General features: G+C 35.9%; 1 protein-coding gene across 8 annotated transcripts in view; it reads left to right on the top strand.

The window, feature by feature from the left end:
* The window catches only part of MSR1 (macrophage scavenger receptor 1), a 457,630-nt gene that overhangs the window by 79,590 nt on the left and 356,092 nt on the right, over nt 1-21,948 (top strand). For 5 of the 8 annotated variants that reach the window (XM_079908916.1, XM_079908921.1, XM_079908920.1 and 2 more), the window contains exons 1-2: nt 1,650-1,824; nt 6,005-6,164. The gene's annotated coding sequence lies outside the window, so the exon portion shown is untranslated. Of the gene's footprint in view, nt 1-1,649; nt 1,825-5,358; nt 5,453-6,004; nt 6,165-21,948 lie in introns of those variants that run through there. The other 3 variants (XM_079908915.1, XM_079908914.1, XM_079908917.1) reach the window with 2 other exon arrangements.

Below are 21,948 nucleotides of genomic sequence, written 5' to 3'. Positions count from 1 at the left end.
ATTTCTTTCCATCTCTTCTTTACCACGGCAACATGCTCCCTTTTCTAAGTTGAAATGTATCAAAGGCCACCACAGAATTTTCATATTCTCTGCCAGCTGGCACAACGGGAACATAGATTCATATTTACACAGGGGAATTGGGGGCGAGGGGTGACAGGTGTTGTTTTCACCAGAGAAGTATGCTGCTTCTACTGCTCATGATTGTTAAAATTACTCCAACTGTGTAGAGTTTGACAATTCAGAATCTTCTAATACATGCATAATTTGAATTGCATCAGGATTTACCAGTCAGTGAGTATAAATGATATACTATTAACAATTACATTCTCAATTTTACTGACTTACACCTATAATAAGTGAAAATTTGACCATTCAACCTGTAGTCTTCAAATGATTCTGAGCGTCTCCAAGGTGTACCCCAGTGACGTGTGTGACCCAATTGAAGAACTCTTGGAAAATATATGAGAATACAGTGTTAAAATATAGGTTAATACAAAGTATTTCTAAAAAGACCTATATTAATTTTAATAGGAAAATAGAATGTTTTAAATTAAAATAATTTGTAGATTTAAATTTTTAAAGTGCCTAGAAATTAGGAAAAATAAAAATGGTGCAATATACCTAATATCTTGGAGGAATACTACTAAAATACTCAAAAGTATTTTCTTTGGAATCAGATATTCTCCTTAGTCACTGATTGAATGAACTCAAGATTTCTTATAGCATTTCTTGTGGGATGAGGTTACTCACTTTCCTTATATTTGCTTTTGTTTTCTTATTTGCTGATTAATGTGTGTGTGTGTGTGTGTGTGTGTGTGTATGTGTGTGTGGGGGGGGAGGGAGAATGTTTTGTTTCAAAGTTTCAAATTCAAGGGACTTTTTTTTCTGTTTTCATTTAATTGGCTCTCCTGATGCTGGTAACTCTTTGGTGCTTAAAAAAAATGGACTCACCTTTCTGCGCTACCCAGAGAGAGGTCTCTACAGGCAGTGTCTTGGTTTCCTGTGATAACTTAAAGGGAAACTTTCATAATATCTGCAGCCCGTGATGTTCTGCAAATGAAGGAGGAGAATGTCCTTAAATTCCTTGCAGTGGGGATTTACTTAGGTGGCACCAACCGTGACTTCCAAATGAAACAGTACATCTACAAAGGGAAACGTGATGGCATTTACATAATAAATCTGAGGAGAACCTGGAGAAACTTCTGCCAGCTCGTGCCCTGGTTGCCACTGAAGACCCAGCTTACGTCACGGCCATGTCTTTCAGGAACACTGGTCAGTGAGCTGGGCTGAAGTTTGCTGCTGCCACGGGATCTGCTCCCATTCCCGGCCGCTACTCTCCCGGAACCTTCAGTAACCAGATCCAGGCAGCTTTCCGAGAACCGAGACTTCTGGTGGTTACTGATCCCGGAGCTGACAACCAGCCGCTCACAGAAGCGTCTTGTCACCATTCTGTGTAATACTCTCCTCTGTGCTCTGTGGTCACTGCCACCAGTGCAACAGAAAAGGAGCCCACCCAGTTGGTCCCACGTTGCGATGCCGGCCTCGGAGTTTCCACGCATGCGCCGGGGCACCGTCTCACGTGACCTCCCTCAGGCGGTCAGCCTAATCTCTGCTTCCGCAGAAAAACCGGAAGAACTTGAAAAGGAAGAGTAGGCCGCTGCTAAACGGCTGCGCCCAAGGAGGAATTTCAGGCTGGACGGACTGCTGCAGCTTTCAAGTTTACTGCTCTCCAGCCCGAGGTTGTAGACGGGCCTGAAGGCCTGCTGGTCCCCTCTGTGCCTGTGCAGCAATTTCCTACTGAAGCCTGGTCTGCAGCTCTGACGGGTAGGAACTTCCACTGAGGAGTCTTAAGCTGTTCTTCTGTAGACTTTTTTAACAGAAAATGAAAATAAGGATTGATGGAAAATAAACAGTTTATTACAAAAAAAACCCCATACAGCCCCTCTAGCAATTATTGGTAGTCTAAATGATTTGCTACAGAAATCATTCTTCCCAAAACTCCCTGTTTATTGGGCCACTTACTAGTGATTGCTTTTTTTTTTTTTTTTGCGGTACGCGGGCCTCTCACCGCCGCGGCCCCTCCCGCCGCGGAGCAGAGGCTCCGGACGCGCAGGCCCAGCGGCCATGGCTCACGGGCCCAGCCGCGCGGCATGCGGGATCTTCCAGGACCGAGACACGAACCCGTATCCCCCGCATCGGCAGGCGGACTCCGAACCACTGTGCTACCAGGGAAGCCCAGTGATTGCTTTTTAGTTGTTAAGTCATCCAGATTAGAAAGAAATCTGACTCAACTTTTGAGTTTAGAATTTTAGAGCGTTTATGAATACTTGGATTAATCGTGTGTATTTCGTTTGCTTTGCTTGGTAGTTAGGTTTTGGCTCACCTGTCTCCCTTTCTAGAATGAAAACTGCTTTCAGTCTTTGCCTTATTCTTGACCCTAGAAGAACACCAAGTACAAAGTGCCTGGTTCAATAAGTAGGTTTTGGCTGACTGAGTTACTATTTTGATACTAGAAAATTGCTTTTGAAAATATACCTTGTTTTGAAACAAAGCTATGAGTTTATTATCTGGGCTTCAGAGTATAGAAAAGTAATAACTACTGCGAGAAAAAAGATTCATCAAGGAATATAGATTAAGGCAGTGCTTTCTACTTATATGTGGCAGCACAGAAAATGTTTTCAGGATTTCAGAGACTATTTGACAAACTCTGTGAATAGTCTTAATTAAGCAAACCTAGGAACTCCTGTAGCCTTGTTTGCGCATCTATAAAATTAAGGGATTGAATTAGATGATTTCCTGCTCTAAAATTCTATGCTTATAGGACCAACTGCTCAATAATCTAAGCCTGGAATCATGTATCTTTGTCATAGTACAATTTTTTTTTTTTTTTTTTTTTTTTTTTTTGCGGTACGCGGGCCTCTCACTGTTGTGGCCTCTCCCGTTGCGGAGCACAGGCTCCGGACGCGCAGGCTCAGCGGCCATGGCTCACGGGCCCAGCTGCTCCGCGGCATGTGGGATCTTCCCGGACCGGGGCACGAACCCTTGTCCCCTGCATTGGCAAGCAGACTCTCAACCACTGCACCACCAGGGAAGCCCCATAGTTCAAATTTTTAATATAGGTCCATGACTTAAGGCCCACTTTACATTTTGGGTCTTTAATTCCCTCATGAAAAGGTCAGAGGGCTTAAATAGATTATTTATTTCACCTATCTATGAAATTCTCTAACATTTATACTACTTGAATTATAGTAATATTTATAGCTATGGGATTGTATTAGTTGCACTGTCTTGTGGGGTTTCAGTTCTTGTGTGAAAAAGTTAGGGAGTTAAAGAAACATTTCTGCAATGCACAGGGTTCTAATCCAATAGATACTGCAGTTTATGAGAGGGTGGTGTGAGATCAATTATAATTCAGAAGGCCTAAGATGTTGGAAACCAAAGATCAGTACCCTTGAACCTGGTATTCCTGTGTCTCCTGTTCCAGATATTCTGGTTTTCTCATTTTGAGACCATTAACAAGAGCACTTGTATTGATTTTTGTTATATAAATTGCAGGGGTTAATACTTGAGAATTTTTGCTCTGAAAGCCAGGAATTTAATCCAGTGTAAAACCTAATTGATGAACTATTTAGAAAAGAAGGTTGTAGACGCTGGGTCTGATTTATTATAAACCATAGATCATTTATTTAATCTTGATTAAGTTATAGTAGAAGCCAGACTCACAAATTTTTATTAGAGAACTTTTGGGATTATGAGAAGCTGAGTCACAAATACTTTTGAAAATGCAAAGGTCTAGGTTATCATTGTTTAGACACACAAAAAAGGTTAGCAGGTATTTACTTCCCAGTTACAGAAAATTCTTTCCCCTTAGTACTTAAAAAAATTTATACTTAAATCGTATTCTGAAATTGAGTTTCTGGTTAAGTCTGTTCACCAGAATGTACAATGGGCCTTTGTTTAATATTCTAAGGTTTGTTTAGTAATGACTGTGGAATTATAAACTGGAGGATGTAAAAGTTCATCATTAGAGACAACATTTTTTGGAATGATTCTTATAGAAAATTGTTTACATACATTTTAATACCTGCCATTAAAGTTGTTTAATCACAAAAATTTGTGATAACTCACTAATTATCATTTTGCTATCCTAGCTCTAATAGTCTAGCATGGGTCTGTGCAGAGTCCTTAAAATAAGAAACATGAAGGCTTTCTGTTTAAAAAAAAAAAAGTAGCTCTAGATTAAATTTAAAATACAAGGCAGAATTCTGATTATCTGTAGCACTCAATTTTAAGAAACAGATTTTTACATCAAAACAGAAAGTACAATGAATATAGAAACAAAAATTTGAAAGAAAAAGTTGAAAATTAAAAAAAAAATTTTATTCTAAATACAGGGTTAAGACATTTTTGTATTGGTTACAGTCTACATAGTATTTTTGTCAGAGTTGGAATCATAGTATTTACTTGTGTTTCTTTAGAAATATTTCAAAATTTATTGGAATTAAACATTCATATTGTTACAACTCATTTTACCAGTGTGAAACAATATTTTCATACCTTGCAACATTATAAGTAATTGCTTATTTTTTTTTAATTAAAAAAAATATTTTTATTTTTGGCTGCATTGGATCTTCATTGTTGTGCATGGGCTTTCTCCAGGTGCGGAGAGAGGGCTTCTCATTGCTGTGGCTTCTCTTGTTGCGGAGCACAGGCTGTAGGCGCAGGCTTCCATAGTTGTAGCACATGGGCTCAGTAGTTGTGGCACGTAGGCTCTAGGGAGCATGGGCTTCAGTAGTTGTGGTGCGCAGGCTCAGTAGTTGTGGCGCACGGGCTTAGTTGCTCCATGGCATATGGGATCTTCCCGGACCAGAGATCGAACCCGTGTCTTAACCACTGCACCACCAGGGAATTCCACTTATTTTTTAATGGATGTCTGTCTATAGCATAATGCCAGAATACTAGGAAAATCAATACATTGATCAAAATACTGAAATCCACATTTATGAGGTTTATGTAGGTCATTATTAATTGTTTAACTGATCTATCACTTAAGTTTACAAGTAGCATATTTGTAATGCTTTCCTCAGGTCAACATGTCCTTAGGATCCCCAAAAATCTTCTGTGATACCTGTAAGGAGTAGAGGCGCTTTATGAAAAAATGTAAAAATGGAAAATCACAGCTGTGGCTTTTTCTCTTGCCCTTACTGGCTACAGCTGGCTCCCTTTCCTCAGAGGATTCCTCCAGGCTTACCTCTCACCTTCAAATTTACACTCTCTTTTTCTTTCCTTGCTCCTCCTCTTAAATCTTTTTGTCTCACTTGTGTTCTTATCTGTTTAACTCCTTTAGATTGCCTTTGGGTATTAGATTCTCTGCCTGGCTTTGATTTCTTCGTAGGATGCTGCTTCTAAGATGAATCCTTTGGTATCTGCACAAATGCTCTATGGCTATCAGGTGACAGCTAAATTGGCCCAGGTTCCCTGGATACTTCACCCCTGTTGGTGGCATCCACTTTTTTCTGGGAGGAAGAACCTAGCATTACTAAGAATTATGCTTCCTGCCAATGATAAATTTGACCTGAGTAAAGTTCAGTAGAAAGACAGCATATAGACATTAAGCATAAGTTATAAATAAATGGTGAATTTTGTGTATTTTTTGTCCTTAAATAGATGTAGTAGGAAAAAAAGACAAAGTTGGTATTTTTCATTAATAGTGATATATTAAGCCATTCTTGATATAATTTGTATTATTATCTCCATTTCATAATCAGCTGAAACAATCAAGTTTAACTCAAGCAGAACCATACAAGTGATATAATATATACAATAAGAGATTTATTTTAAGAATTTGACCTTATGCACTTGTGGGAACTGGTTAAACAGTCTTTATAAAGCTCTTGTTTTGTGTCTGGTATCAGAGTCTAAAGCCAGCAGGGCAGGCAGTCAGGAAGGGAAGGTGATGTTAAGTAGAGCAGAGGATGAACTGAAACCTCCTCTTTATCTCCAGGACCTCACCTTTCGTGATGAGAATATCTTCCAGGAGAACATGGTGTCCTTCGGCACAGGGCTAACCAAGCACTTGGCCCAGTAAGGATCCTGCAAGAGCCACAGGAGCCATAGAAACTGCAGGCCAGCTGGTGTCCCACACCTCCCTGGTGAGCCAGCAGGTAAGGGAGCATGACAGTATGTGTAAACTGTATTGGTGGTAGGTATTCTGAATTGATCTTTCAAACATAAAAAGATTGTAGCTGCTGCTTTTCATCTGCCTACCAGCTCTTGCACAAATGATCCTTTTGGCTGCGTTAACTCACGACTATACAAGGAGGTGCTGGGAAACATAACTCCAGGGTAGCTAAGTTGACAGTACAGATCCACCCAACTGCATACACAGTTGCTGTGTACATCTACATGGCCACCAACTGTGTATGAAAGTTTTCATTGTGCTCCCTATTCCCACCAATATTTGATATTATCCAACTTTGATATTTACATTTTTGCTATTCTGTTCAGTGTAAAATTATATCTCATTTTGGTTTTAACTTGCATTTCTCTAATTAGTGATAGGTTGAACATATCTGTATATGCTTACTGACAATTTGTATTTCCTTTTTTGTGAAAATTCTTATTCATGTCTCTTGCCCTGTCTTTCTATTGGGTGGTCTTCTGTTTATTGATTTGATGGGGAACTTCATATTTTCTTACTATTAATTATTTGTTGATATTTAATTTGCAAGTATCTTTCCCCGATTTGTGATTTTTGTTTTCACTTTTAAAAGGTGTACTTTAATGAACAAATTTCTTTTTTAAATTTCACGGTGAATTTTTAAGTATTGTTAATATAATTATTTTTATATGTTTATGAAATCCTTCCCTATGCCAAGCCCATGAAAACATTCCAAAAATTTCACACATTTGTTGTATACTTTTCCATTCTACTGTGTGCTGTGAGATAGGGTTCAATTACCATCATCATTGTCCCATGTAGATAGCCAGCTGTCTCAGCATTAATTATTGAAACCTTCTTCCTTTCTCTGTTATCTGCAACATGTTATATATCAAGTTTCCATATAAGTTCAGGGGTTCTATACAATTACTATAGCTATGTAGTAAACCTTCATAACAATTCTTAATGGAGTATGTTGGTAATTATTGACCATGGGGTCTCCCAAATAAATTTTCAAATCATAATTTCAAATAACTAAAGAATTGTATTGGAATTTTTATTGGAATTGCATTAAAAGTGTAAGTCAATTTGGGTTGAACTAACATATTTATTACAGTTTCTTCACACAGACTACCTCTTCAGTTATTATAATGTGTTTTAGTATATTATGCAAAATTTCATCATTTTTAGGCAGGAAGTTCTTGTCCAACTTTCTTAGGATTGTTTCTAGGTAGCAAAGAGACTATTTTTTGTTAAAGAAGACTGCATCTAATAATGAAAAATCTTTAATATCTAATAATGAAAAATCTAATCTTTATTTTCAATTATTCTATATTTCTTTTTCTGGCCTTTTACTGTCTATGGTCTTTGGTAAAACCTTACAAATTTTTTATTTTATTGTGGTAAAAACACATAACAAAATTACCATTTTAGCCATATTAAGTGAACAGTAGTGTTAACTGATATATGTACATTGTTGTGCAACAGATTTCTATAAATTTTTCATCTTGAAAAACTGAAACTTTTTATCTTTTGAACAGCGACTTTTCTTTTCTCCCTTCCCCCATAGCTCCTGGCAAATACCATTCTACTATCCATTTCTAAGAGTTTGACCATTTCACATTCCTCAGTATAAATGGAATCATGCAGTATTTGTTTTATTGTGGTTAGCTTATTTAACTTAGCATAATGTCCTCAAGTTTCATCCATGTTATAGTATATGAGAGATCTCCTTCTCCTTTAAGGATGAATAATACTTTATTGTACACATATACCACATTTTATTTATCCATTCATCTGTCGGCAGACCCTTGGGTTGCTTCCACCTTTTGGCTATTGTGAATAAGGCTGCAGTGAACACATATATGCAAATATCTCTTTGAGATCCTGTTTTCAATTCTTTTAGATATATACCCAAAAAAGGAATTGCTGAATCGTGTAGTAATTCTATCTTTAATTTTTTGAGGAAACTCCATACTGTTTTCCATAGCAGTTGCATTGTTTTATATACTCCCAACAGTGGTTCCAAATTCTCCACTGCATTGCCAATGCTTGTTATTTTCTGTTTTTTTGACAGTGACCATCCTAAAGGGTGTGAGGTGATATCTGTTTGTGGTTTTGACTTGCATTTCTCTGGAAATTAGTGATATTGAGCATTTTTTCATGTGCTTGATGGCCATTTATATATCTTCTTTGGAGTAATGTGTGTTCAAGTTCTTTACCTAATTTTTACTTGGGTTATTTGAGTTTCTTGGTTGTTGTTGTTCAGTTATAGGAGTTCTTTATATATTCTAGATATAAAACCCCTTACCAGATATGTGGTTTGCAAATATTTTCTCCCATTCCATAGGTTGCTTTTTTTACTCTGTTGTTTCCTTTGCTGTGTACAGTTTTTAAGTTTGATGTAGTTCTATTTACCTATTTTGTGTTTGTTGCCTGTGCTTTTGGTTTTATACAAGAAATTATTGCCAAATCCAGTGTCACACAGATTTTCCTCTATATTTTCTTCTAGGAGTTTGATAGTTTCAGGTCTCATGTTTAGGTCTTTGATTCGTTTTGAGTTAATTTTTGTATATGGTATAAGGTAAGAGTTCAAAATCATTCCTTTGCAAGTGTATATACAGTTTTCTCAGCAACATTTGTTGAAAAGACTATCCATTTTCTATATGTAGACTAGACACCCTTGGCAAAGATGATTTGACCATATATGTGCAGGTTTCTTTCTAGGATCTCTTTTCTATTGCATTCATGTGTATGTCTGTTTTTATGCCAGTGCCATACTGTTTTGATTACTTTAGGTGTACAGTGTTTTCAAATCAGGAAGTGTGACACAACCACTTTGTTATTCTTTCTGAAGATTGTTTTGGCTACTTGGGGTTCTTTTTGATTCCAGATGAATTTTAGATTTTATTTTTTCTATTTCTGCAAAAAATGTCATTGGGTTTTGATAGGTATTGCATTGAATCTGTAGATTATTTTGGATAGTATGGGTATTTTAACAGTATTAATTCTTCCAGTCCATGAACACAAAATATCTTTCCATTTATTTGTGTCAGTGTTTCAGCATTGTTATGTAGTTTTCAGTGTATAAGTCTTTCATTTCCTTGGTTAAGTTTATTCCTAAGTATTTTATTATTTTTGGTGCTATTGTAAAAGAAATTATTTTCTTAATATCCTTATTAAATTGCTCATTGTTAGTTTGTGGAAATGCAACTGCTTTTTGTTCATTGAGTTTTATCAATTTTATTGCTCTTCTCATAGAATCAACTCTGACTTCAGATATTTTGCCTAATTTGGTGTTTTTCCCCTCATAATTTCTGCTCTTTTCTTTATCATTTTTTTCTTCTTTCATTTAAAAGTTTTTGTTCTTAACTTTTTGTGATTTATTTTCAAATAATCAATGTTAGCTATATTACACTGGTTTTGATATGTCATATTGTCGTTACTCAGTACAAAATACTTTCTATTCTTTGAAATTCTTTTTTCGTGACCCATGGATTATTTACACATACGTCATTTATTTTCCAAGTATTTGAGTGTATTCTAGGTATCTTTTTGTTATGATTTCCAGCTTATTCCTTTGTTGTCATAGAACATACTCTATGTAAATTCAACCTGTTGAAATTTTTTTGAGACATGCTTTATGACTCAGACTATAAGGCTGATTCCCAATGCACTTATACAAGTTTCTATTTGTGTGTAATATCTATGCACACTATTTAAAATTAAAGTGTTTTTTTGGCTCCTTTTGTGTCTTTTTCAACTTAATTTATCACCATTTGAAAGCCTTGATAAATTCTTTCATCACAGGAAGTCTCAATTTTCTGTTTATACATTAGTATTTCATAAAATATTCTTCATTTTTTTAAAAGATCTATTAAGAAAACAAATATACAGTAACCCATATCTCTTTATTTCCTCATGATAGTGATACAAATTAAAATCCCTATTACAATTCATATTCAGTGCTACAATTAGAGAAAATATATAGCATATTAATTAAAATTCTGTTTTACAATGGAAACTAGATGTATTGAAGGGCCTTGATTGCAGCATTTTAATTTATTTAGCTATTAAAAATCTATTGCATTTCACAATCTTGTTAACAGTTTCTGCCAAGAAGATAATTAAATGGACATGGTGTAAAAAAAGTTTTGTATGATTTCACTGAGTGATTCACCAAAATAACCCGCAAGAAAAGAATGAGGTATTGTTATTTCAAATTCCTCAAGATAAAAATATAAAACAAGATTACTCCTTTAAAATTTAAGACATGCAGTCATATAAAAAAAAGTCAATGAGTTACAAAAGTGTACAATATGGTTGAACTCAATTTGTTTCATCATATATTCAGATGAAGTTTTAGGATTACTATGTTAAGTAGGTAAATGTTAATATAACTAACCTGCAGTTCATATAATGTTATATTAACATTTACCTACTTAATAGTGTAATCCTAAAAATTAGATAATGCTGTCTTCATTTTGACAGTGGGAGAAATAATAAAATGTTTAAGTAGTTTTCCCAAGGTTATATACTATGAAGTTAGAGGTAAGAAGAATAAGTATTGAAGTTAATGGAAAAATCCCCATTTTATTTGGAGTCTGTGCTCTGCCTGAAGGGGAAGGATCTCTAATATCACATGAGTGAGTTTCTGCTAACCAGTCAGGACTTGACCTTCTATTGGTGTAGACAGAGTATTGGAATTAATTTAACAAATAATTTTGAAGTTCTAGCTTCTCTGTAACAGTGTGCTGTGTGTTGGAAATACTCAGTAGCTGAGAGGGACAAAAGCCTGCCTGATACTCAGAGATCTGGAGCAATCAGCACCCAATTTTGGTGTTGCCAAGAATTAGTTTTATAATGAGAAAGAAAATAACACATCTTCACATCACATTTCCTTTTCAAGAACATCTTGGTAATTTTTTGGTCATTATAAAGATTGTAATATTCTATAATTTATTTTGATTATAAAAACAAGAGAACATGAAGATGTGCAGGCCAAAGGAAAGGAATATGAACAAATAATTCATCTAATCTTAATATTTCTAGGCTCACATTTTGTCCTCCAAATTACCATAGTACTGAGTATGTGTTTTGCTGTCTGTTTTTTCTATTTTCCATTATATTTTGAATATATATAAAATTATTAAATGCTTCTTGTGGAAACATTTAAAATATCCACAAGTATAAAGAAGAAAAGAACCATTAATTACAGTGTTACCACCCCGAGTTTAGCACTTTTAACATTTGATGTATTTTTTCAGTAAAATACATTTATAATTATAGTATTTGAAATTTGTTGAATATAAAAATCTTTTTTTTAATTGGAACTTACATCATAATCATTTGGTCACTCGTTTCCTTAACTGAGGTTGGTAAAATTTACAAAGTTCAAAGCTATTTGTCTATATATCTTGATCCATAGTTCTGATTTCTTAAATGATAGATTTGTTGAACTGGAATATGTTCAGGTGAATGAATCTAAGAGTTTTCAGTGGGTAGAGTACGCACTGTCGTATGGCTTTTCAGAATATTCTTAGATTCCCAAAATCAGGGTCTTGAGAGATTTGTAGCCCTGTATTCTGCTAATATTGGGTCGTAAAATTTTTTACAAATATCAAAATATTTTAGGCAAAATGATATCTTATACTAAGTTTCATTTATCTGTTTGTAGTCTAAGTCTTTTCCCATATCTTAAGTAACTATTAAAATTCTTTGCTAGGATGATCGTTTAACTGTCATTTTCAGGTCAAGGGCTTTAAAGGAAGATTCTTATTTATTTATGTAGGTTGTGTTGGATCTTCGTTGCTGTGCGTGGGCTTTCTCTAATTACTCCGAGTGGGGGCTACTTCGTTGTCGTGTGCCAGTTTCTCATTATAGTGGCTTCTCTTGTTGCGTAGCACGGGCTCTAGGATACATGGGCTTCAGTAGTTCTGGCTCATGGGCTGTAGAGTGCAGGCCCAGTAGTTGTGGCGCATGGGCTTAGTTACTCCATGGCACATGGGATCTTCCTGGACCAGGACTTGAACCCATGTCCCCTGCATTGGCAGGTGGATTCTTAACCACTGCGCCACCAGGGAAGTCCTAAAGGAAGATTCTTACACAATGTAAATGTCTGGCTATGGGGCTGGCCAGTGCAAGTGAAAGGAATAGAGGGAACCTGATGCCCACTGGGAAGTTTTGTAGTCAGGTAGACAAGACGGTGGACAATGAACTTCACGTAGGTTCCAATTCTGGCTCTGTCTCCTACCAGATATGTGATCCTGACTCTCTGTACATCAGTTTCCTCATGGGATATTCCAGTTATGGTACCTTTTCAGCTCCAAAATTTCTATTTGATTCCTTTTTGTATTTTCTATCTCTTTATTCACATTGCCTTTGTTTTTGAGACATTGCTCTCCTGGTCCTTTAGCTCTTTGTTCATGGTATCCTCTGGCTCTTTGAGCACCCTCAAAGGTCATTAGGAGATAATTACAAGATTGTTTTGAGGGAAGAAATGAGAATACACATTAAGCACTTAGAATACTACTTGGTCTGACCATAATAAATCCTTAACAAACATCAGCTTGTTGTTATGGAAGACCAGCAATGATCCAGTCTTGGCTTTGGTAATATAAAAACTTTCACCCTAATATCTGAGGAATGTTCTTCCTAAAATTCCTGACTAACAATTCAGCCACCACTGCTATGAGTTGAGGTGACTCTTAATGGGATGCCTGGTTTTATGTTTATCCTTCACTGATCCATATATGATGAATCAACAGTAAATAAAACCTATCATAGAAATAACGAAAAACTGTTCTCATGTTGGTGAAGCAAGACTGGTCTTTTTACAATGCTGTGGTAAAGGCAGTTGCTACTGGTGAAAAATGAAAGAGGTGGATCCAAAGAAAGCCTGGAATCACTCAAAGAAAGCGTCGTAAGTCATTAGAGAAGAGCATCCTTATTCAGTAAATTCTCTAGGATACCTGTTAACCAAGTGACAAAAAAACTGCTGAGAGCAATTTAAATTCTCACCTTGACATTATAAACTTATTTAAATTTTATAAAGGTCAAAGGATTATATTTTTAAGTCTTTGCAAAAATTAAGAAGATTAAAGCAAATTTTTATTAAAACTTTCAAGTGGGGAATATTTTCTACCATCTGAAGTTATTATAAAAAATTAAATATCTGTCTTTCAAGCAGTCTACATTCAGAAACATAAAAAGTTTAACACTGAAAGACAATTGTCAAAGATGTAACATGTAATTAGTGTCATTATTAGATGTAACATCTCAGAAATAAATAAAACATTTCTTTATGATCAGTCAATTCTCAAAGAGAGCACACTCTAAAAGGAGAAACAAAAAGAAAAGGAGATGGATCAGCTTCTTGATATAGGGGTCTGTACATAGTCTGAGTTAAGCTTCATAAAGACCATCTGAACTAGGAATACATGTCCATCTAATTGGTAAAGAGACGGAAACTAAGGGAGATTCAGTAACTTGCCCAAATCTACAGTTTGGTAACAATAGTGAAGACATAGCCCTCCCCTGTTGACATTTGTCAAATTCAGTCTCACTTAGAATCTTATTACACAAAATAAAATAGTAGTGTGATTCTTTTTGTTTAGTAAAGAGTGAAAATTTGAAAATACCAAGTCTTGTATAGGCATTATCATAATATCACTTATAAACTGAAAACAGGAAGATGAAAAAATGAAAAATTCTTTGATATAAGTATTAAGTTAAAAATAAGATATAAAATAGAATTCATCCTGTAATGTCTTCTAGCTTTAGAAAGAATAATAAATGAAAAAGATTATAAAATACATAATGTGCAGGTGGTGGTTTTTGGTTCTTCTCTATTTTACCATTTTTTTCTATTATGCATTTGATTTTTCTATAGAGAAACTATAAGAATCAATTTAAAAAGGAAAATAAAAGCATGGTGTGAATATGCTAGTTAAAAAAATCTGTATTAATTTCTTTCCATCTCTTCTTTACCACGGCAACATGCTCTCTTTTCTAACTTGAAATGTATCAAAGGCCACCCGGGTTATTTTCATATTCTCTGCCAGCTGGCACAACGGGAACATAGATTTGTATTTACACAGGGGAATTGGGGGCGAGGGGTGACAGGCATTGCTTTTCACCAGAGACAGGTTGCTGCTGCAACTGCTCATGATTGTTAAAATTACTTCAACTGTGTAAAGTTTGACAATTCAGAGTCTTATGATACATGCATGATTTGAATTTCATCCAGATTTACCAGCCAGTGAGTATAAATGATATAATATTAGCAATAATATTCTCAATATTACTGACTTACACCTATACTAAGTGAAAACTTGACCATTCAACCTGTAGTCTTCAAAGGATTCTGAGCATCTCCAAGATGTGCCCCAGTGACATGTGTGTGGCCCAATTGAAGAACTCTTGGAAAATATATGAGAATACAATGTTAACCTATATATTAATACAAAATATTAATGGGTTACCCTTTATTGTGTCATAAATATGATTGCCTCTTTTCCATCCCTCACTAGTTAGATCAGCTAGCAAGAATGGAAAATAGAATTATGAATTCTTCCTAGACAATTCTATAATTCATAATTATCCTTTTTTTTTTTTTTTTTTTTTTTTTGTGGTACGCAGGCCTCTCACTGTTGGGGCCTCTCCCGTTGCGGAGCACAGGCTCTGGACGCGCAGGCTCAGCGGCCATGGCTCACGGGCCCAGCCACTCAGCGGCATGTGGGATCTTCCCGGACTGGGGCACGAACCCGTGTCCCCTGCATTGGCAGGCGGCCTCTCAACCACTGTGCCACCAGGGAAGCCCTATCCTTTCTATTTTTGATAGCTAATTTTTCTAGGAGGAATTTGTCAGTTTTAAAGGGTGTTTTCATCTGTGATGTTATGTTGTCATATTACCAGTTGTCATCTTTTATGAATGTTGTTTGGTGACAATAATATATTTGTTTTCAACAATAAATAAGTTTTTCTAAATTCATACTTGATCACTGAAATTTGATTATCTAAGTTTAGAACAAAAAAATGAAATTTGCAGCTAAAAGAAGTCCAAAGGTTGAAATAAATAAAATATTGAAATAGCTTATTGCAAGAAATAACTAGATTATAATCGATACTACCTATTGAATATGTGAAATAAGTAACAATTCAAAAAAAGTACTATTAGTTTAAAGAAAAGACAAAAATATGCCTTAATACTTTTTAAAATGTTGACATAAAAATTATAATTTATCCACCAAAAATGTGACTACTTATAGGTAGTTCTTGATACTACTATCATTTTTCTTGAAGTAGAAATATTCGATCACACAAGAATAGGAACCATTTTAGCATCTGTTCACCAGGGTTTTTAATATGAGAGACTATCCTAGGGACAATAAGCAATGTATTTATGCAATAGTAAAAGAGAAAAAGTAATCATCTGTTTTTTCACTGTTTCTTGGGTACCAGCTAATTTTTTAATGGGAAATATGGGCATTTTGATCAATGATAATAATAGTAATAGCTATGTTGAAGATATATCATATGATAGGCTTTTTTAAAAAGATATAGTACTTCTAATTTTCCCATAAATACTATGAATAAGAAACCTGAAGCTTAGGCAGGACAAAATCAAATTTTTGACTAAGGTAAAAAAGCAAATACTGTGTTTCATCCAATCTAAGGTGCATTAATTGGAAGATGTACCATTATCTTACCCACTACTGAAAATGATGCTGTTAATTTTGCTGTGACACGATACTTTCTTGGAATTGTACACTTACTGAAGGATCTCTTTTAGGCTTAATTTGACATATAAATGTTCATATATTTATGTTTTACATATATGAAAGTAAAATAGTAAGTCTGACTCCTGAATTAATTTTTTTAATGCAGAATAAACTGTGTCCATGGTTATGCACACATTATGCTCTTCTGTAGCTCTATAATACTTTGTTACACCAGAAAGTTAAACAGCATTTAAGGAATCCGTAAAGGAAATCAAAGCTTTTTGTACTGTACTCTAAAGCTGGCTTTGCAAGAACTGTTCTTCTCTATGACGGTTACTAAACGTATCAAGTCATCACTGATCCTACCTCTTCCTCACAATCATTTCTCCTAGAGTTAAAATGTATTCTACTATTTTATCCACGTTTGCCTTGCAAGCCACAAGTTCTACCACTTTTGACTCTGAAACTTTTGATGCTTGCTCATATGCAAGCAGTGACAACTACATTAAGACTGATAGACAGCAACTGTTGATTGTTTTCTGTAAAATGTGAAAAAAATGTGCGTTGTATAATATATGAAGAACAGTAAGGGTTAGACCCACAATTTAAACTCAGATCCATATAATTCTGAAGCCTATTATCTTTTTCCTCCAACATATTGACTCTTTAAAAATGGCCGTCTACATAATTAAAGGTTGCTAGATTTTAATGTAGGGCTCTTTTAGATATTTAGCTATTTTTCCCCCTGTGACAGTAAACTACTAAAAATTTGGTTTTCTCATATCTTGAAAAGAGTCTAAAGAACATGTTCTTTCTCAAGACAAATTTTAGGTTATTTTTGTAGCTTATGTTTAGGAGACTATAAAGGTGCTCTGAACTCAGTACTATATTATCTCCAAAAGTAGCTTTGAATGCAGATTTCTGGCAAGATATAGGATTTAATAAAAATAAACAAACAAATACAAAACTCTTTGTAAGAAAATCAGTTCAGAATATTAAAGCTATTTGTCTTTAGGACCTTTTCTAAAATTTAGTTTCAAATTAAAAATGTTTCACTCTTGTTACTTTATATTTTATCCATAATTTTAATAGATTGCTCTTATAAAAAAGTTCTAGACTTAAAATAATAAAATTATTGATATATTGCAATAAATTAATCCTTATAGTAATTAATATGTATATGGTTGTCTTCTGTAAAAAATAGGCTGAAGTACCTGTGTTATCTTAGAATACAGTTCAGATAATAGAAGAAAAATGTGGATTTTTTAAAGTGAAATATTTCATTTAAACAGGCAAAAGTATGAGTGATTAAAATTCTTAAAAAGAATCATGGTGGGAGAAATACCAATGTAACTATACCAATAATTCAGGTCTCAAAGGCTTTTTGATTAAATAAATAAGTAGATCCATCCTCCATTTTTTATGAATGTTCTAGAGTGAAATTCAAGGACATTGGAAAGGAGTACATATATTCCATATGATTAATACATTAAAAATATGTAAAAGGACTTATACCTGTTACTGAATTAGGTCTATAGTTCTATTTTTTAAAGAATAAAAATGTGACAGTTTTTATTAGTTAAGGATTTTTGGTTGTAGCAACTGAAATCCACTCTGGTTAACTTAAGTGGAAATATATTCCATATGCAATAGTGGGGAAAAGAAAGGCAAAGGGAAATTTGAAGTATGTACATAAATAAGAGGGAGAAAGGATGGTCAGGAATAAACTCATACCATAAGTTTTTAAAAAATCTTCTGTTGTAGGCTCTCACTTCTGATTAGCAGAACTATTAGATAAATTCAAACCAGATTAAGTTTAGTCTGAACCTGCAGTAAAAGGAGTTTCTTAAGATTATTTTTAGTCTTCCATTGAGATAAAAAGGCTCAGTGGCTCAAATCTCTCTGCTTCCCCTGCTTCTCTCCTGATATTCCAGTGTGTGAGGAAAGAAGGGGTATGGATGCTTCCGGCTTGGGAACGAGGCAAGGGGCAGCACTCCTGGACTCCTGCTGGCAGGGAACGCACAAGGTGGTTTCCGTGACTGTAGTGAAGTTTCGTTTTCTGGATATTCCTGGTCCTAAAGCTTGTAACTAGTGATCATGCTTCTTTTGGTCCATTACTAGCCTTACTGTAAAACTACTGTGGCTTCATCTTGACTCCAACTGACTGCGGACACTGGGGTCCGCGTATCTTCTATTCTATCCTCACCTGGTAGCCCAGCTCCAGCATCTGCTAAGGAGCTACCTCACGTTGTTCTGACAGAGCCCATGGCTGGCCCACTGGCTCGTTAAACAGCTTGCTGCCTTCTCACAGGGCACTGAACACAGCCCAGGGAAGCTAACTCCAGTGGCTGACTTACTGCCCATGACCATGCTGGCTTACCTAATTTATTTGATGTAGGCGTGCTCCTTGTTTGAAACACAGTAAGGTTTGTCCTTGCTGCTCTCGTCGGTTTATCCAATGTACTCCGCTGCTGTGTGAGCCCAGTCCCAAAGAAGAGAAATAGGGAGATAAGTGTATAGACAGCCCTTTGATTTGATATCATGTCACTGTAATCACCTTTGTCTGAAAAGAGCAGGTTTTCTCTACCTCATGTTAACATCTTTCCACTCCCAATAGCTGTCTAAGCCTTAATGGAAAATAGAGATACTATAGTTAAGCAATGGGAGAACCAATGAGCTGTATCTCCAAACTCTATTATGATAGAATTTGGAAGTATTTTTTCATAGCTTATAGAGCTATGTAATCCTATTTTTTGTGAATGACTGAATCAGAATTTGCAGTTTTCTTTATCTTGGCATACCAAATTCCGTTTTCTTGTGCCTGTGGTTACCTAGGATTATGTAACCAAATCACTGGTTACAAAGAAACCACATTACAAAAATTTAACTCTCCTTGAATGGATGATTAAATGTTACTCTCTTTACATTACCCATTTACTCCGGCAGAGCATTGAGCTGAATATAGTTCTTTTCCCTATGAAATGTTCTGAACTTTAGATAGACCTGCCTTTAGAGAGTTGCAAAAGTAGTTATAAACCTCCGCTCTGGGCATGGTGGGACAAGCAGGTAACATCTAGAGTCTCTCAGTATACTTCTTAGACCTAGTGTTAGAGCAGTAATCCTATTTTCCCTGTAAGTATGAATAAATCACTTCTAACACCAAAAGATCTTTTCCTGAATATTTACCTCGTTGCAATCTCAGTTTCCAGTCTAGTGGAAGCATCATTGTGTCCCTTGCTGAAAATTGTCCTGTTGAATACCAAAATATCTAAGCAATATGATCCAGGGTCATGGGGACTGGAACACATATAGGATGCTTATACCACAACCAGGACCTGCTATTGCTTTATTTTTTTAGATCACACTACAACTCTTTTCTGGCCGTCTTGGCATCTGGGCGGAAGCAGCAGACCCAAATTGGTATTAAGTTGCTTTTAAACTTTAAAGAATTTACTAAATATGTTACTTCTCCCTTAGAGTACAAGGTGGGAAAAAGTTTTCCTCACTTTGAGGTAAATATCCTGAGGATATTGATTCTCAGTTGTAACTTGATTGATTAGGCAGATTCTTCTATTTTCAGAGAATGTATTTCCTACCCTTGGCATGCATATGTCTTATCAAGGCCTTTAGGGTGATTTCTACTTCCTTTTCTCCAGATTCTATAAGGAAGTTGCTATCAATAGAGTGCATCAACAGCATGCCTTGTGGGATGATGATAATTAAAGTCCCTGCAGATTATAACACAGAACCTAAGTGCTGATGACCCCCTGCTGTCAGATGTTAATGGTGTATAGTTGTTTCTACCAATTAAAGTCAACTGCTTCTCATGGTCTCTGTTTATTGAAAAGGACAAAAATGCATGTGCCAAATTCACAGCTTCATCTATCAGTTGCAAGGGCTGTGTTAATATCTTGCAAGAAACATAAAACTTCTAAAACATTTGCACTTAAAGTTCACCTGACTCAAATTATAATAATTTACTGCTAATTTCCTAAACCCATGGACTCCTTAGCATGGGCTAAACTGTTGGAATTAAATGGAGATGTACTGGAATGATAGCCATGGAATATTTCAAGACTTTAATGTGGCTCTTATCTGTGTATTTTCTCTAGAAATGCTGGTTAGCTTTTTGCATTTACTCCTTCTTTCCATGTTTTATGTTTTTGATGTCATATTTGACATCTTTTTATTTTGTGTATCGCTTAACTAATTATTGCAGTTATAGTTAATTTTACTGCTTCTGTTTTAACTTTACTACTGGCTTTATAAGTGATAATCCACTACCTTACTACATATTTGCCTTTTCCAGTAAGATTTTTACTTTCTTATGTTTTCTTGTTACTAATTAATGCCCTTTCTTTTTAGCTTAAAGACAACCCTTTAACATTTCTTGTAAAATCAGTTTACTGGTGCTTCCTTGTCTGGAAAAATCTTCATCTCTTCTTCAGTTTTGAATGACAATCCTAGTGGGTAGAAATATTCTGGGTTGGAAGTGTTTTCTTCTCAGCACTTTGAATATATCATGCCTTTCCCTTCTGGACTGCAAAGTTTCTTCTTAAAAATCAGCTGTTAGTCTTATAGGGGTTCCCTTGTTCATCAAAAGTTGTTTTTCTCTTGCTGCTTTTAAGATTCTCTTTTTATCTTTAAATTTTGACATTTTAATTAAAATGTGTCGTTATGGATCTCTTTGGGTTCATCTTTTTTGGGATTCTCTGTGCTCCCTGGACCTCAATATCTGCTTCCTTCTCTGGGTTAGGGAAATTTTTAGCCATTATTTTTTTTCAAATAAGATTTGCACCCCCTTTCTGTCTCTCTTCTCCTCTGTGACCCCTATAATGGGAATGTTATCCTTCTTGGTGTTGTCCTGAAGTTCCCTCAGGGTATCTTCTCTTTTTAAAATTCTTTCTTGGTTTTGCTGTTCTTTTTGGGTGAGTTCCACTGCCCTGTCTTCCAGGTCACTAATCCACTCTGCTGCGTCATCTTGTCTGCTGTTGAGCTCCTCTAGTGTATTTTTTAGTTCAGTTATTGTATTCTTCAGATCTGTGACTTCTGTTTGGTACTTTCTTATATTTTCTATCTCTTTGTTGAAGATCTCACTGTGGTTATCCATTCTTTTGAGTTTAATGAGCATCTTATGACCATTACTTTGAATTCTTTATCAGTTAAATTTCTTATCTTCATTTTATTAAGGTTTTCTGTTTTTGTTGTTGCTGTTGTTCTTTTATTTGGAACACATTTCTCTGTTTTCTCATTTTGCTTGTGTTTGTTTTTCTGTATTAGGTGAAATACCTCCTCTCCTAGTCTTGAAGTTGTGGCCTTGTGTAGGCAATGAAGCTTATTGTTTAACCTTGCCCTAGCTCTTGGTTGTCTCTCAAACCTTTGTGATTGTCTAAGCAGTCTGATCGATTGTTGGTAGGTCCCCAAATGAGATTGTGTCAGGTGATGTTCCAAACAGAGGGATCTCAGTCAGCACCTAGCTTCAGGCTGATTGGAAACCAGACCCTCAGCCAGGAGCTTTTAAAATGTAAAAATATATACAGTTCTTTGGGATCACCATCATCACCCCTGCTTGCTTCCAGACCAGGCAATTTGCAGGTGTCCCCTTGATGATAGCTGTAAAAGTCAGAACTCTTGATGGGTATGCCATTTCCTTTCTAGGAAGTACAGTGAGGTCAAGGCAGAATGCATAAATGGTGCCCACCCACCAATGTTCTTTTTTTTTTTTTTTGCAGTACGTGGGCCTCTCACTGTTGTGGCCTCTCCCGTTGCGGAGCACAGGCTCCGGAGGCGCAGGCTCAGTGGCCATGGCTCACGGGCCCAGCCGCTCTGTGGCACGTGGGATCTTCCCGGACCGGGGCATGAACCCTTGTCCCCTGCATCGGCAGCTGGACTCTCAACCACTGCTCCACCAGGGAAGCCCCACCAATGTTCTTTGAGGGTTACTCTGTAACCTCTAGATGTGTGGTGAACCTGAAGCCTGCCCCCCAGGCTGACGCTGCAGGAGGGGTTCATGTCTTGTATCAGGCACCCCAACCCTTGGGACCTGTGCTGGAGAGATAAGCCCCC

The sequence above is a fragment of the Stenella coeruleoalba genome, assembly GCF_951394435.1.
Source record: "Stenella coeruleoalba genome assembly, chromosome: 21".
NCBI classification, from domain to species: Eukaryota; Metazoa; Chordata; class Mammalia; order Artiodactyla; family Delphinidae; genus Stenella; species Stenella coeruleoalba.
This window is presented reverse-complemented; position numbering and strand designations above follow the sequence as displayed.